We start from the raw sequence: 12500 nt of genomic DNA on the forward strand, positions 1-12500 counted from the left end.
AACTTTCTTATATAGTGATGGAATTGCATTCATCTGCAAAAGATCTAGCTAGTTTGTATATTCATTTAAACATTCATTTCATTACTTCCTCATTAGTTTTTCTGGTGTTCTTATGGAATAATCAGTTTTAAGTAACTATTACGTATAATTGTATTAATGCAGATGTTCTACATGATTTATACACGCGTAATATTTGCGTAAAAAGGTTATTGTAAACACGAACCCTATTTATATATATTCTTATATATTTGTTTAAAAAAATTGCTTATCAACTCCTCTGTTAGTTTTTGCTCTACAGATATGAAACTTAATATATAGGGTATTCGAACCCATGCGAAATTGGTATAAAAGAAGGTATGAACATGAAATAAATGGAATTTCCCAGGTAAGAGTCAAACGACGAGGTTACGAATCTGCATGCGAAACATAATAGCTATTGGTTCATGTTTTAATTTTTAGCCTTGCAGCAAACATGTCTTCATAGCTCAGGCATAAACGTCAAAGGAAAAAGTAAATTGTAAGCTAAACATTTTGGTTTCGATTCTCGATGGTGGCGTACGAGTCATTATTTTTGTTTTTAAATCATTACTAGATATTGGGTCCAATATAATATAATAATAAATACGAAATCTGTATTTTACAACCGGGCAATATATATCATTTCAAAAAGCGTCTTTCGTTCTATCTAATCATTTAAATCGTTTTAAAACAATCATGCTATATGTTCAGAACGGTGAATACAAGATCGAACAAAAAGTAATTTCGCACAATTTTCTTACTTCAATGTAAGCTAGGCCGAAAAGCTTGCGATATCAACGTGTTCTTTGGTTCTAATAAAAAATATTCTTCGTTTAAAAAATCGAACAAAACCTCCAATCTGGTAGTAACAGAGAGGATCAACGAGGTTGGTGAAAATCCCGCTTGAAATTTTGATCGATAAATATTTCTGTCGTCCATTTTGTTTTAGTGTGATGAAAGAAGTTTTCGTGATTTAAGAAAATCGTAAGATTTAATCTGTTGTTTGATTGGATAATCAGTTAAGCTCTTTTCTCTTAATCCCTGTATCCATCATTCTTTTCATTTTTTGGCTTTTTCTTTATTTCTTTACGTTTTACATTTTTTTTAACATTTATTTTCTTTTTATTCCATTTTTAAAACCCGTTTCTTTTCTCCTTTTATTCCATTTACCCCATTTATTCTCATACGTCTTCCCCTCTAGTTCTGTTTGTTTTCTCATTTTATTTTTTCTTTCTTTAATTTTTTTCTCTGATTCAGTCTCTATTTTATTTTAAACTTTTTGCTTTTTTTTCTGTCTTTTACCAATTTTTTACTTTCTCTTTTTTTACTTACTTTTTTCTTTTTTACTTTCTCCTTTTCTTTTTACTTTCTCCTTTTCTTTTTTACCTTCTATTTTTCTATTTGTTATTTCTTTTTTTACTATGTATTTTCTTTTTATTTTCTTTTTTCTTTATTTATTTTCTCTCTTTTAATTTTTCTTTTTTAATTTCTATTTTTACTTTTTCTTTTTTACTTTTTTTTTTAAATTTCTCTTTTTTTATTTCTCTTTCTCATTTTAGATTTCTCTTTTTATTTTTTACTTTCTCTTTTTAACTTTTTCATTTAAATTTCTCTTTTTCGTTTTTAATTTCTCTTTTTTAATTTCTCTTTTTTAATTTCTCTTTTTATTTTTTACTTTCTCTTTTTCTTTTTTAATTTCTCTTTTTAGCTTTCACTTTTTCATTTTAATTTCTTTTTTTCTTTTTTTAATTTCTCTTTTCCTTTTTTCTCACATATTTCTTATTACTTTCTTTTTTTCTTCATTTCATTTATCGTTTTTTTCTTTGTTTGCTTTATCTAATTTTGTTTCATTTATTCTTTCTTTCTTTTCCTATCGGATTCTTGGTTCTTTTTTCTTCATTCCTCGCTTTCGGTTTTTCTTTGTTTTTTTTCATTGTTTGATTTGATATGGGAATTTCCATCTTTGCTTAAATTTTTTTTTCTGTTTTTAATGTCCTTATTTCTTTCTTTCGTTTTTGTCTTTATTTTTTTTTTAACTTCATTCAATTTTCGGGTTTTTTGAAAAAAAATATATATTATCTCTTTCGCTATCTTATTTTTGCATTTCCATTCTGTGTTTGCTTATACTATTATCTTTTATTTGTAGAACCCCTAACCTTAACCTTAACCCATCTCGGATTAAGAAGTGAGGTGATCAGAGATGATAGCAGATCAAAGGAAAAAAAAGAAAAAAACAAAAACAGACCAATTTATTCCATCCTTCAACTCAGTCGCATCAACATCAAAGATCTGTGCACATTTTAAACACTGGCCACAGAAGGAGTGACAGAAGAATCAACCGAAATACATCTGCAAAGCGAAACAATAAAACCACATCTTACAACGTGGAACGATAAAATTGTCGCCCTAGGGAAGACAGCATGGTTCCATTTCCGTTTGATGAAAACCGATTTTCTTTTTTTTGCGGATTATCTACTAGTTGGCCAGTTATGTATAAATCTCAAGGGCGATATGAGCCTTCTATCATGTCTAAAAGTGACACAATATTCAACGAGCAAGATCAGAGATGCGCCGATATACAACTCATGCTCTCTACCGATCAAAGTTATGACAACAGGACAATTCCTACCTTCCAAATTCAAATCCAGACGGTTAAAATACGTGGTTTTTAGCCTTCAAAACGTATCCATTTATATATGTAATTATTTTCAACTTTCAATTAACACACAACGCTTACAGTGCACGTAAAAAAATATGTTTTGTTCATTATTTCAATTTTACACGATACCCCTGCTATGACTGTTTTTATTTTTTCTATTTTTTAATTTCGAGCCATCATAAAGACAAACGGACTACCAATAACACTCTAGTACGCAGAATTCCACCATGCGATCCAAAAAAAAGAAGACTCTTCCTTGAGAAGGGTGTTTAGCATCGAAATAAATCTGATATAAGCAAATAAATTGGTTATTTTAACAGCAGAAATGTTAGCCTTTAAAATGTATAAAGATATATATACGTCATTATTTTCAATATATATATATATATATATATATATATATATATATATATATATATATATATATAAGTAAGTAAATTCGTGGTACAGTAAAATGGAAGGAGAAATTTCAGAGGAAACATAATTTAATTTAAATCAAAAATCAAAAAGATCAAAGAAACAAAAAAAGGGCAGGTGGAATTGTTAAAATTTCTTTAAGGCCTTATCGGCTGACCCTCTAAGAGGAAAGGTCAGAATGATAAATTGAAAGCTAAGAATCGAATGAGGAAAGAGGGAAATTGGTTTCAGTTGGAAAACCAGTGAGAGAAAAAAAAAAAATATATATATATATATATAATTCTCACTGTTCAGGTGGTTTTAAATCAGTAAATATTTCCAACTGATGTTTCAAAATCTTTTTGTCTGTGTAGACAAAAAGATTTTGAAACATCAGTTGGAAATATTTACTGATTTAAAACCACTTGAACAGTGAGAATTATATTTTTTTCTCTCACTGGTTTTCCAACTAAAACCAATTTCCCTCTTTCCTCATTCGATTCTTAGCTTTTAATTTATCATTCTGACGTTTCCTCTTAGAGGGTCGGACGATAAGGCCTTAAGGAAATTTAAACAATTCCACCTGCCCTTTTTTTGTTTCTTTGATCTTTTTGATTTTTGATTTAAATTTTTATATCTCTTTAATGTTCTGTAGGTCTTTTTCTACAAATCTCGTTGGGTTTCTCCTCCATATATTTGACGGCAGCCATGACGAGGGATAGTATACATCGCGGCATTAAGTGTGGCGGTGTTGTAAAGGTGCTTTATAGTCTTAAATATATGAGCTTTTTTTACATAGGAGTCAACCCTTATCAAGGCCTGGAGGCCACTCGAGGATAAGGGTTAATGAGTGTACATTAGTCAATCAGACAATATCGTAGTAATCATTAGTAGCAGAAATTGGTAAATTGGATTACTTAAGGGGACGGTCCATCACGTAGTATTTGAAGACGACCATACTGTAGTCAATTGAAAAGCAGGAAACTGGAACAGAGTTCCACAGGCGCGCAGTTTTAAGAAAGAAGCTTAATTCATGAAATCTACGTTTTGGTTTAGGCACAGATAAAGAGTGGAGGAAATTATTGATAGTGGTTTCAGTTAGACGAGTGTTTTTCGTTAAAGTTTGGCATGGGGACTATAGATTAGAGCTCAGAAGAGCACTTGCCATGAAAATAAGGATAACGCGTAGAGACACGCTCGCAACGTATCTTCTGGTGAAAAGAGGGCATTACCTACTAGGCTACGAAGTTTATTTTGTACTATGTCAAGGCAGGATAAGTCGTTTTAACAGCTCCTGCCCAGATGTGCAAACAGTACTTTATCTTTGGACGTACCTGGAACTTATATAGGTAGAGAATTGCATCAACAGTGAGATATCTATTGGAGCAGTAGAAAGATCCCACCATTTTTTCCAGCGCTTTTGGCAACGGATTTGATGTTCGTGTTCCATTTCAGATCAGGAGTAAACGTCAGACTCAGAAGTTTGCCAAAACATGAAGCCTAGCCTCCCCTAGACATTTCAATTGGTGCCAGATCGGGGCAGAGCGTTGATGACGTAAAGATAGAAACTTGGTTTTAGATGTATTAAAATTAACCAGCCACCGCTTTCCCCATTATACCACATGCTCAACATAAGAGGGGAGAGAGTCAGAGAGAACTTGGTCATTTACGGCCTTTGATGTGATTATAGTGTCGTCAGCATAAATGTCTACGAATCACGGGATGTGATTAGGGAGATCATTGATGTAGATTACGAAGAGAGTTTGGCCCAGATGGATCCCTGAGAGACTCCAGCATTAATAATGCGAGCTTCCGATGTCAGCTCATCAACTACTGCTCTTTTCAATCTATCAGGAGAAATGATTTAATAATTGAGAAGAATGAGCTATAGTTAATAATGTGGTTTGTATCTTTCGTATTCCTTATTTGTTAAGTGCTTTACAAATTGTACTGTTATTGGCATGGGTCGGTACGAGGCGGTGTCTATTTAACAGGGAAGTATTTGGTGTGTTATATTTTTGCTTATTCATATTGGAAAAGTGTTTTTATAGAGTTTTTTCTTTGCATTTGATATAAAATAAGTAAGAAAAATTTAATGATTTAAGTAAATTTGCACAAGTTAGAAAAGCATTTCATTCAAGGCATGAAAATTGTTAAACAAAATGTTTTTACTATAGGCTTTAAAAATAAAGGTACAAAATTCAATATGAAATTTATTTATCTTCAAAGTGTATTTTTATAAATTTTACAAAGTAAGGTATGCAAATTTAATACCTTACTTTGTAAAATGTATAAAAGCGCACTTTGAAGATAAATAAATTTCAAATTGAATCTTGTACCTTTATTTTTAAAGCCTATAGTAAAAACATTTTGTTTAACAATTTTCATGCCTTGAATGAAATGCTTTTCTAACTTGTATCCTATCTTTTTAGGATTATATTTTATTTAATTTGTTAATTTGGATTTTCAAAAAGATGAATGTGATTTTGTATGTATTTATAAAAAACTCTCCTACTCTCTATTTCAGATTGTATTTCTCCTCACACCACAACTCATTTTTGCAACCCCCTCTTTGTATTATTACAGGTCTGAATATTCTCTCTGTTTCAGTTTGTAATTCTCCTCACTCCACAACTCTTTTTTGCAACTCTCTCTTTGTCATACATGTCTGAATAATGAGAAAATCTGAATGTTTTTAACAAAAACTTTAAAATAACTTTTTAGATTAATTTTTTTAAACTTCTTTAAGAATAGAAAATCTTTACAATTTAATAAGGAACATATTTCATATAGGTTTCATCAAAAATATTCAGTAGATAACGAAAAAAATAGAGATGAAAATTCCAAAAGAAGTGTATAACTGATTACGCTCAATAGTAGTCCTCGCTAGCGAAAGACTTTGTTTTTGTTATTCTATTATTATTATCATTTAAAACATTTTGTGTCATGTGCTTTCGCGCGAGGACTAATAATGGAGTTCTTCGTGGAGATATTGAAAGCTGCAGATTCTGAAAGCACGTAAAAAGAAACCGAATATCACATCGAACTTTATTCCGCTGTTATGGTGTTAGTAAAAGTGTATGTAGTCGGTTTTGTGTGTGGGTGTGTGTGCTTTAGTGTATTAAATAGTAAAGTACTTTCAAATTTTATGATTATAATTAAAGGGAAATTAAACACCTATGAATGCCAGATCCGTGCATAACATTAAAACAGTCCGAGAGTATTGAAACGACGGAAAGTCGTGAACGTTAAATATACGTGTGTATGTGTGTAGGTTCGTTGATCGTTTATTGATTTATATTTGGCATAATCACGTTGGCACACCGGTTCACGTAAGATCACCGAAGGTAAGCAACGTTGAGCCTGGCTAGTACCAGATGGATGACCATTTGGGAATTCTAGGCGCTGTATGTGCTCTCCGCTTATTTTGGCATTGTTTCCAGTCGTCCTGGGCCTCCATTTTCCACTGGCATTTAAGAATATCAACTAAGAAGTGATGTGGTTTGTGATTGCGCAACTCTTGCCACAGAGACTTCACGCGCAGGTACCCTTACAGTGGGTATCCATAGTGTTTCAAGACTGAAGGAAGCCTTTAGGTTCGTTTATCTGGACTTGAAATAACGAACATTGGCAGTACCATTAGTGCGAAAAGTAAAAAAAAAAATGTTTTGTTTATGGAAGGTTCAACAGTGTTTAATTTGTTATTTTTTTTAGTTCTTCTACGGGGAGAAAAATGAGGATGTCGTCAATATAGATGAAATATTCCATTAAATGGGCGCTATTTATGATATGCGATAAAATCAAACAAAGAAATGGTTTTTACTAATCATCCCCCTTTCATAAGCAAACTGGCGATAAAATCGGATTTGTTTTTACACTTTTTAAATCGCTTTCTGTCTTTTACATAATCATAACAAATAATAATAAAATATAAAAATAATAATAAATAAAATATAAAAATATAAAAAAATGTACATATATATATATATATATATATATATATATATATATATAAATATATATATAACATTGAGTAGAACGATTCATATTTGTGAATTAAAAATCAGTTTCAAAAAGAAAAAATAACTTCTTTCCCCCTCCCCCTCCCCTATTTTTACTGATGAGGAGACTATGTTTTAAAGGGAAAAACCGTTGTCAAATTATTGCCAATACGGATTGTCAATTTCAATAAAATGAACATCGTTTCCGAAACGATCGTACAATCGACTTGATTTTCTTTGTTTATTCCTTTTGAAACAGATTTTAATTCACAATTATGAATCGTTTTACTTAATATTAATATAGCTCTAGGGTACCTATACCTATTGAGCTTATTATATATCTACAGTGCGATGGGCACCGTTTTCTTTTAAAAGTATCAATATATTTACTAATACATTAAAATAAACACTGCTCTTTAGACTCCATATCTAATTCCCTCTAAAAATATAAGACACACACACACACATATATATATATATATATATATATATATATATATATATATATATATATATATATGTAAATCTAACTTTTCAGAAGGGGACGATAGGGAAGTCCTACTGTTCGTTATAGTATATTTTACAATAATCTATCATTTCCTGAAGAAGTCACCGCAGAATGAGGACGAAACGTTGAAAATTTATTTAAATCACTACAGGTTTTCTTCCCTTTTTATGACGTCATAAAAGCATACCCACTTTTATTCACACGCATACATACACACATATATATATATAATATATATATATATATTATATATATACATACAGTAATCTTACGACAGAGTTTCGCAATTAAATGTGAAATCTTTGCCCACTCATCCAGCAATACTGTATGTATATAGATATCTATTAATATGTCTGGATGTTTGACAGGCAACGCCGGAAAGAAATCATCTGATGCAATGCAACTAGATTCTATGTGAAGAATACGGAACTTTTCACTGTTGTCTAATGGAATAAATAATTTGACCCAGAAATATGTAAGAGGATATCGGTCAAAGTATTGAAACAATAGACACTAAGAAATATCAAACATTCTAATGGGAAAGAATGTTTAAATAAATACACCATCACAAAAAGAAATGGGCAGTCTGCCAGAGAGTGTCGAGGTTGTCACATTACTTCATCGCCAGACATCCGACAGGGCCACGCCCTCCCCTCACGCATCTTTAAGAAATGTCAAAACACCAGTAACTATTTATAAACAAATGTTAATTTGTCGGTTTATATAGACTGCACTAACGCATTTTGAACAAGCAACCACAGCAAATACGTAACATAGATCTATATTTCAGACTTGTTCTAATATAAAATATCTTCCCGTTCTTTCTATATTTTCCTTTCTCTTACCTGACCGATTCAGTCGTCCAAATTGAACGGGTGAAGGGTCATCTCTCAATAAAGTTACCAAAAGGTACTACGCATCCTTTATGGCGATATTCGTTTTCAAGGAATTGTATATCCGACAGATCTGAAAGTCTGTTAATCATCTGGGGTGGTGCCGGTGCTGTATTATTTCGTGCAGCGTGTTTGAGCAGAAATTGCCTGGAAATGCACACCTTTCTTTAGATTTTACCACATAGTCACCCGTTTTAGCACAAACCAGGTCGCTTAGATTCAGTGGTTTAATCGAATTGCTATGTCAACGTGATTATGCCATAAGGAAAGCTATGATAAAGAACAGATTTATTGGAGTAACTTGGGTTAGGAATTGAGGGCAATACATTTTTTCACATTATCAGGCAGACAATTCTAAAAGAAAACGTGCTAATGTGTATATCTTCTGCTTAATAAGTATAATTTATCATATATCATATTTTCATATTTAAGCGTATTTTACGACCGGGCAAAACCGGGCGCTACCCCCCCCCCGCGAGTCACGCATAAAGCTATGGGTTTACTTTTGGAGCCATTTTCCTAGTTCGTGTAACAACAACTATTTTTTTAGTTCTGTTGGTCGAATATGGTAGAAATTTAAGTCGGATTTATGTTGATCGAATTCTGGGGTTTTTGATAGAAAACTCGTTTTTATTACTCAAATAGCCCAGACCTTCGATATCTGTTGCGAATTTTTTCTGAGAATCATCACCAGAAGATCATAAAATGTTGTTGACTCACCAGACATATAGGATGCATAAAATATATTTTTATGTAATGCGTCAAGCACTGTTTGCCTTCACGCTGCTGCATCCCTGGAAATGTTCCTTTTGGAATTATCTGCTGGATGTCCCTTCTTCAAATACTACTACCATGCACAAATTTAAATGTAAGGAAAAAAAATGTATTGCTGCTCAAATCCTCACCCAAGTTACCCCTATGAATCACAGTAGCCCCTAAAATTCCAAGGGGCCTTGTTGAGGCGGGAAATAGGTAAGATTTTCGTTCCCAGAGATCATTTCTTTGAACGATCCCAATCTATGGCACCCTTGCTTAACTGTCACGAAAAAAAACACTCGTCTAGCTGAAACCACTATCAATAATTTCCCCCATTCTTTATTTGGCTTACACTTAAACGTAGATTCAATGAACTAAGTTTCTTTCTTAGAACTGCACGCCTGTGACACTCTCTTCCGCTTCCCTGCATTCCAACTGACTACAATATGGTTGCCTTCAAGTCCAACGTAAACAAATTCTTGATGAACTGTCCCCTTAAGTATTCCAATTTACTAAATTTCCACTTCTAACGATTGCTGCGATATTGTCTCATTGACTACCGTACACTCATTAACCTTTATCCTCGAGTGGCCTTCGGGTTATGATAAGTTACAACTCCTTTGTAGAAAAGGAAAAAAATACAACGAGTCTGCTTTCCAACCGACTAGAGTATTGTCACATACAAGTCTTATGCAAAAAACAATTTTTTTTGCTCAAATCAAATTAAAAAGTTTGATCCATGTCCAAGTAACCTACATTTAAAATTTCAAGTGTTTAGACTAAAAATTGGCGAAGGAGTTTGGTAGAGTGTTCAAAGGTCAAATCGTTGAACTTGACCAAATTTCTGGCCGCAAACCGATTAAAAGGATTTTCCCAAACCTCAATACACCCTATGTCAAATCTCAAGTTTATAAACCGAAAATTGATAGAGTTATTTGATAGGGAAATGTACGCAGACACACACACACGCACACAGACATTTTCATTTATGTATATATACTAGCATTTCAGCCCGGCGTTGCCCGGGTTTTTGGAGGTGTATGTTGAGCAAAAAACAAAACAAAAAAAAATAATGTCAATTTTTTAACTTTAACCCCTATTATGATCCCTTAACATTTATTGTTTTGGCCCCAAATAAAGTTGTTAAGTAAGATAGGCACCTATATCTAAAATTTCAAGCGTTTGGCCCCAAAATTGTCGGAGGAGTTTGGTAGAGTTCTAAAAGGTCAAATCGTTTAACTTTGACCCCTTAACAGTGAAATTTCTGGCCGAAAACCGATCGCAAAGATTTTCCCAAATCTCAGTACCCTGTATATCAAATTTCGAGTCTGTAGACTGAAAATTGACAGAGTTATTGCGTAAGGAAATGCACACACGCACACACACAGACACGTTCACGTATATATATATATATGTATATATATATATATATATATATATATATATATATATATATATATATATATATATATAGAGAGAGAGAGAGAATATTATAATATTTTTAAAGTAATATTTTAGTTCACATTTCACGTATTTTTACTAATTTAATATTCTACACTCTAGTAATTAATAAACATTTCTTGAACTAATTACATAGTTAAGTATAATTTTAGTTGAACATTGAATAGATCCTAATTCCCCCTATAATTAGATCCAAATCATCCTAATCACATAATAGTGTGTTCATTTAATTAGATCAATATTTAAATGAAATCTCATTCTTATTTAACATTTAATTATTTAAAAACTAGTTGCTCGGTCCCTATGGCAAAATTATAAAAAAATTGACCTCTGCGGTTTCTACCAAATTACTTGGGTGTAAACATTTGAAATTTGAACATGAAGTGTATTCAGACATAGGGCAAGCTTTTTCATCAGTTTAGGGCTGAGAATTTGGATGCCAAGGGGTCAAAGCTCAAAAGATTTTACTCCTTTGTGGTCTCTAGCAAACTATTGAGCCAATTTTGGCTCTTACCATTTAAAAATTTACATAAAGGCATGCAGTAAGCTTTTTAATGAGTTGTTGCGCGAAAATTAGGCTGCCAAGACGTCAAAGTTGAAAGAGTTGACTTTTGCAGACTCTACCAAACTCCTCCACCAATTTTGGGTCTAAACATTTGAAATTTTAGATATAGGTTACCGGACATGGCTCAAACCTTTTAATAATAGTAATATGCATATGCACATAAAGATATAAAAGGTACATAGGGCCCAAGCAAAGCCGGACTGAACTGCTAGTATATATATATATATATATATATATATATATATATATATATACAATTTATAAAAACGTTTACAAGTGTTTTTGATATAGATGTACATAATACTTTGATAAGTATGTTTTAACTATTATAGGGATGGTATAATAAAATTGTGGGGTCTGTGTTCGCGCCTGGCCTCCATAGAATGGAAATAGGCACAAACTTTAATAAAGACTTTTCATATCTATCTGCGTAAGTATACTTTGATAATTATGCTTCAGTTTGAAGAAATATGGTATAATAAAATTATGGGGTATTCGTTCGTTCCTGACCTCCATAGAATGGAAATATGTAACAAAGTTTAACAAGGTTTTTTAATATAGATCCACAGAATATTGTGATAAGTGTTTTAGTGTGAACAGGTATGATATAATAAATTATGGGGTTTATCTATTTTATTTTTACTTTCATCATGTTTTGCTTTGGTTTTGATGCCCCCAAATTCGAAGCTATATGTTGTTTTTTTTTGTTTTTTTTTTTACATTTTCACCCCAAACAAGGCACATTGCCACTTTGGTGTAGGGGGCTACTATCAGGGGAAACATCTACTGGGGTACTATGTAGGGATTAGGGCAGCGAGATGTTGGTTCACGTTGCACTTGAACTTATGCATGTCAGTACAGTTGGGGAAGCAGTGACCTGGAATGGAATTCCAAAGTCTAGCAGTTCTGGGGAAGAAACTACTGGAGTAGAAAGATCTTTTACATCTAGGGATCTCTACAGTGTGGGGGTGGGATTTTGCAGCTTGTCGGGTCTGTCGAGGGTGTTCACGTCGTGGGGGCACAAGTGCTTGCAGTTCTTCAGAGCATTCACCATTATAATACTTGTAGAACAGGCAGAGGGATGCAACGTTTCGACGATGGGACAGAGGCTGAAGTTTTGATGCCAGTTTAGGGCCTATCAGATTTGCGAATCTCTTTTGAACCCTGTCAAGGAGCGAGAGACTAGTAGCCGATGCACCGGCCCAAATATGACAGCAATACTCCATACATGAGCGAATAGTGG

The sequence above is a fragment of the Euprymna scolopes genome, chromosome 34 (genome assembly GCF_053919585.1).
Source record: "Euprymna scolopes isolate OS-2025 chromosome 34, ASM5391958v1, whole genome shotgun sequence".
Lineage (NCBI taxonomy): Eukaryota > Metazoa > Mollusca > Cephalopoda > Sepiida > Sepiolidae > Euprymna > Euprymna scolopes.